The sequence below is a fragment of the Ursus arctos genome, unplaced genomic scaffold (genome assembly GCF_023065955.2).
Source record: "Ursus arctos isolate Adak ecotype North America unplaced genomic scaffold, UrsArc2.0 scaffold_4, whole genome shotgun sequence".
NCBI classification, from domain to species: Eukaryota; Metazoa; Chordata; class Mammalia; order Carnivora; family Ursidae; genus Ursus; species Ursus arctos.
The window spans coordinates 61,145,464-61,151,463 of record NW_026623056.1 but is presented as its reverse complement, the minus strand read 5'-3'; positions in this window follow the sequence as shown (position 1 = coordinate 61,151,463).

Sequence of the window (6,000 nt, the reverse complement as noted above, 5' to 3'; positions counted from 1 at the left end):
TGATGTGGGGGAGTCAGTGAAAGAGTGATACAAAATAAGAAAGACTCAACTAACTATTGCTGGCCTTGAAGATGGAAGGAGACCACAGGCCAAGGAATGTAGATAGCCAAGAGTAACTGTAAAAGGCAGGAATATGTATTCTCTCCTAGATCCTCCAGAAGGAACACAGCCCTTCAGACAACTTGATTTTAGCCCAGGGAGATTAATTTTGGGCTTCTAATCTTTAGGACTATGAAATAATAAATTTGTATTGCTTAAGTCAATATTTTGAGATACTTTGTTATAGCAGTATATGAAACTAATACAAGTCATATCATCTAAGGCCTCACAGTACTCAGATTTTTGTTCTAACATTATAGAAACCCACTAGAGCACATTAAGCAGAAAAAAATGCAATATGGTTTGCTAATTTATAGTATTCTTGCTGACCATAGAGAATAGCCTACATGGAATTATTAGTGTAAGCAATGAGACTAGTTAGGAGGATACTACAATATTTAGATAATTTAGGAGATGGGGGCTTGGACAAGGACTATACCTATAAACATGCTGATGTATTGTTACATTCAAGTTACATTTTAAATGTAAAGCCATCTATACTATTGATAAGAGCTGTGCTTCCTAGGTGGTTACACAAATACACCTAAAAGTGGTAACTGAAGGTTGAGAAAAGGATTTGGAAATCTATGAATATATGCTATTTAAAGTCAGGGGACTTGATGTGAATACCTTGGTATACTATGGATGAAGAAGTGATAGAAAGACTAAGCCATGCAGTACTCTAACGTTGAGAGTTTGAGACAAAGAGGAATATCCAGAAATTAAGTAGTATAAAGAATGACTTGAGAAGTAAAAGGAAATCTAGTAGAGTACCTGTACCGGAGGCCAAGGGAAAAGTAGGGAAAGTAGGACTGTCAAGGGCCACTGAAAACCAAGTAAGATGAAAATCCAGAACTGTGACCTCGCCATATATATACTTAATAGAGTGATGGAGACAAAGTGTTTTTGCCCTGGATTTAAGAAAGAAGGGAAATGGGGCAAAAAAAGTAAAGCTGGTTGTTAATCTTTTAGTATTTATTTACATACCAAGTATGTTTATTCCCTGACAATTCCAGAAAAAACTTGGGGGAAGTAAAAGAACACTTAAATATAGAGTACTTAAAAATACCTAAAAATAGAGTACTTTGGTGGAAAAAAAGAAATCTTTACTAAAAGATTCATGTTTTGAATATAATCCAGTATCTGATGACAATATGAGAAGTTTAGGGGAGCCACTTAATTGTTGAGCCCAGAGAGGATTGGGCTATAATCTTAAATGCCACTTTTTTACTCTTAATAACTACTGCCCATTCTTCCACTTCCCTATAATTAACAGCTCCTCTTTTGTACCATCTAACAAAAAGAGAAAAAAAATTATGACTCAGTTTCACAGTTAATTCAATTTCATAATCTGAATTAATTTTAATAGCATTCCTAAAGTCTAAGCCAACATAAAAATGATGTGCTCTGTTTATCTGAACATTTTTAAGCAACCATTTATTTAACAAATGTTTCTGATAGAAATAGGTTGAGGTATTATATGTATTAATTAGAGCTTAATTCATTTGAATACTATTTATTTTAGTTTTAAATGCCAAATGTGTACTATTGCATATAAAAGTTGATTTTAAAAGATTTGTGTTTATGTGTTTATTTGACTCAAATGTTTACATGTCTAGAATATATAAAGCATCTAATTTTATAACTTCAAAATATGCTAAAATAGATGAAAGTACTAGCATGCAGTATAGTTTGCCCATTTATGCAAAATTTATTTGCATTTCAAGGTGTATGTATTAAACATGTTTATATTTTTCTTTGTTTTACTTTTTAAAAATGTTTGTAGCATTTTAAATGCCATGGTAAGTTAGAAAAGACATGGATTATATTTATGCAAAATATAATAAAACTAGTCAACATATTTTCTCTTCTATTTGACAGAATTATAACTTGCTTACAAGAAGAAATGTTCAGCTTAGGAAAAATTAAAATGATAATGTTGTTCATAATATTTCTCAGAAAATATACCTGTAGAAATCATAGTATTCTAAAGAAATTTCTACCTTATTTTTTCCTAGCTTTCCCCCCACCAAAAATAAGTTCTTTTGAAACTTCTTTTATTGTAATTAATTGATAATGGCATACAAGTAGAAGTAAAAATTGAGGGCTATATTTGCCAGTGTTTGGCATCAATACTGTAGTAATCTTACAACATTAATATTGTTCTACCACAGAGAATAATATTATGTGTCTCAACATTATATTCAATATTGGCCAAACTATATTGTACTAAAAGCCCATATTTTGAAACCAAATTGACTTTAAAATCTGGAACCTTTACTATATAGCCATATAAAAAATAACAATAGCAATTTAAAATTATTGAACAATTGCAATACCTTATGCACTGAACTTCATTCATTTCAAGAATCATGGCATTAATGCAATAATCCCATGAAATACGCATAAAGAATAACTCCAGTATTAGAGTTAGTAACAGAGAAAGTTAAGGTTAGAAAAGCATGGCTTTAACTATTTGTACCTCCATCTTTTTTTCACCCAAGAATTAAAAGGAAAGAAATTGATGGTTACAAAGCATTAAAATAATTTTCAACATTTGCTGAAAAATAAATTACATCAAGAAGTCTTAGGTTAAACATGGAGTATTACAAATCAAATTGCCAGAGTTACTTCAGGAAAATAGTGGATTAGGAAGCTCCAAGACTTCATACCCCATTGGAACATTTAAAAAACAAATGAAAAAAGAGAACAAAACAAAACCAAATAAACAAAAACTACTGAACTAAGACTGGCTAAAATAACCTTATAAGAGCTCTGGAAAACAAAGGTCTACAGTAAACACGTGAAAACCCCACTGAAGAAACAGTAGGAAATTTCAGGTCATTATTACTGATTTGTTATGGTGTTAGATGAGGCACCAGCTGAGTTCCCAATACCCTGTTCTGAATGGGAAGGGCCAAAGAAGACATTATTTGTAATATTCTTGCCTGTCTGGGGACTGCTGGAAGGACTGGGCTCTCTTTGATCTAACTTAAGAGTTCCGGCAAAGAGGTTTGGGGAAGTGCTGTAACCTGTATGTCAGATAGAGGGAAGCAGTGGGTGCTTCTTGAAACCCCTGCAGAGAAACCAAGATCCACAGACTGGGATAGGAGAATACAGAAGGAGACATACAATAAAATCATCTAAGGAGCTGAGGAGAAGCTGTAGGGAAACTCTTTGGGGAAGTAAGACATTCAAATGCGGGTATGTATATGGAGAATTAAACATACACACACAAGATGCACGCTCAGAAAGACTTGAAAAGACCTTAAGCTTTCATCTTAGCTGATCCCAAGGATCAAAGTATACTTAAATAATAGGTAGAGGCTTTTCTCAATACAAAGCCAGTCTGCAAAGACAGAGAGGTGGTTTTTTGTTCAAGTGCCCTTTTCTTTTCTTTTTTTTCTCTTCTCTTCCTTTCCTTTCCTTTCCTTTCCTTTCCTTTCCTTTCCTTTCCTTTTCCATTCTATATCAATTTTTATATAAATTATAAAATAAACTTGTGAATTGGAGAAAAAAAAAGACTTTAGGGATTTGAGTTGATTGAATCTGTAAATCAATTCCTGAAATTTGTGGACAATGATAACAATATCGGATATTTCAATTTGAGATTTCACTCGAATTATTACTCTTTAATTTCCCTCTACAGGATTTTATAATTTTCAATGTATATTTTGCATCCATTTTATTAAATGTATTAGTAAGTATATTGGTTTCTTGGAGCTGCTATAATAAATTTCTATAAGCTTGTTGTCTTAAAGTAAGAGAAATTTGTATTTCAGAGCTTTGGTGGCCAGAAGTCTAAAATCAAAATGTCTGCAGCCAGGCACTCTCTCTGGTGGCTCTAGGGAAGATTCTATTCCTTGCTTCTTCCAGTTTCTGTTGGCTGTCAGCATTCTTTGGCTTATGGCAGAATCACTCCAATCTACTTTCATTTTCATATTGCGGTTTCCTCTGTACTTCTCTTATACAGACATTTATCCATTTATCGCTGTGTTTAGGTCATCTGGGTAATCCAGCATAATCTCATTTTGAGATCCTTAATTCACTTACAACTGCAAACACCCTTTTTACAAAAAAATGTAACATTCACAGGTTCTGGAGATCTGAATAAGGACATATCTTGGGGGGGAGCTACAATTTAACCCATTACACTAAGGATTTTATGTTTTCTTGGATAATATTGTTTATTTTTATCTTATCATAATATCTGATAGTTTTATATAAAAATGCAATAAATAAAATAGCTTTTTGTATATTGGCCCTTTATTATAATACTTTGACAAATGTACTAATTAATTCTACTTAAAAAAAATTAAGTAATCTCTACACTCCATATGGGACTCAAATTCAGATCCTGAGATCGAGTCGCATGTTCTACCTACTGAGCCAGCCAGGAGCCCCACATTAGTTCTACTTTTTATGCATCCCGAGATTCTTCAGGATAATGTATATAAACATTTATGTCAGTTGTGAATAAAGATAATTTTACTTCTCACTTTTGAAACTTCGTACATTTTTTTCCTTAATATACCAATTACACAGTCCAGTAAGATTTTGAATAGAAGTGGTAAAAGTTAACATACTTTTTGTTTCCAATTATAATGGGAAAGTGCTCAATATTTCACTATTAGATATGTTAGTTGTAGTTTATGTAGATGCCCTTTATTATGTTGGAAAACTTCCATTCTAACAAAAGTTATCAAAATAAGATACCAATTAGTAACTCTACATAATGAAATATTTTTTTAAATGCTTGTGAGTGTTTGGTTTCCTTGCATGCTTATGGTAGATATGCAAATATATACAATTTTGTGTAAAATAATTTGACAACATAATATCATATGCTTTTACCTAGTAATTTCAATAGAGAAAAATGATGTAGAGAAAACATTTCCATGGAATGGTTAAAAGGAAAATTAAAATATTTTAAGAATAGGTAAGAGATGAAATAATGAAGGCAGCAGATAATGAACACCATTTTGAGATTTCTGAAAGAAAGATAGTAATGTAGTTTCACTGTTTCAACTACTTACTCATTAAGACTTCGTGGTCTTGCTGATGTCTTGAATACTCTGCCTCCTCAATTTTTATACCTGGTGAAATTCTACCTTCAATTCAAATGTCAGCTTCCAAATAAAAATGAGTAATTCCCTTTTGCATGTGGGCTGCAAACATTTGTTCCACACGGTAGTTTTATTATAGTTAGTTCTAGCGCTATAGGAGTCTATGGAGCAAAGTGGCTAAAAGGATTCTTTCAGCAGCCTACCTGCCTTAATTGAAATCTTAGTCCCACAGTGACTAAAATGTTGTGTGATCTTAGGGAAGTTATTGAAACTCTCTGGACTTTATTTTCTAATCTGCAAAATGAAACTGAAAAATAAAAAGGTACTAACCTCATGGTGAGCATAAGGATTTAACTACTTCATGCTTATGAACACTTTGACCAAGATCAGTCCCTGTTTTCACTATTATTGTTTTTGTTCATTTGTATTTCTGTCCCCCCATTAGACTGTGAAGCTCTTGAAGACAGTAATTGTCTTTTAATTTTTCAGAATTTAAGAATAATATTCAAAATTTAGACAGGTCAGTTATCTATTTTTCATGTGGGACAATGCTCCAAATTCAAATATATTCATGATGCAAATATTCTTAATATGTTCAATATATTTAATTAATTTTTTGATAAGTTATAGCCATTGTCAGTGACAATTTTAGAGATTTCTCTAGAAATCAGTCACTTTAAAATAAATGCATTATCTATGAATGATCAGATGGACTTAATTCAAATTTGGGGAATAATTTGGAACTATTAAGAGTTATTACAATAAGTTTTGACTTGACATGAACATAATTCCAGAAAAAAATTAAATTAGAAAGCCTTTCATTTTATAAAGACTT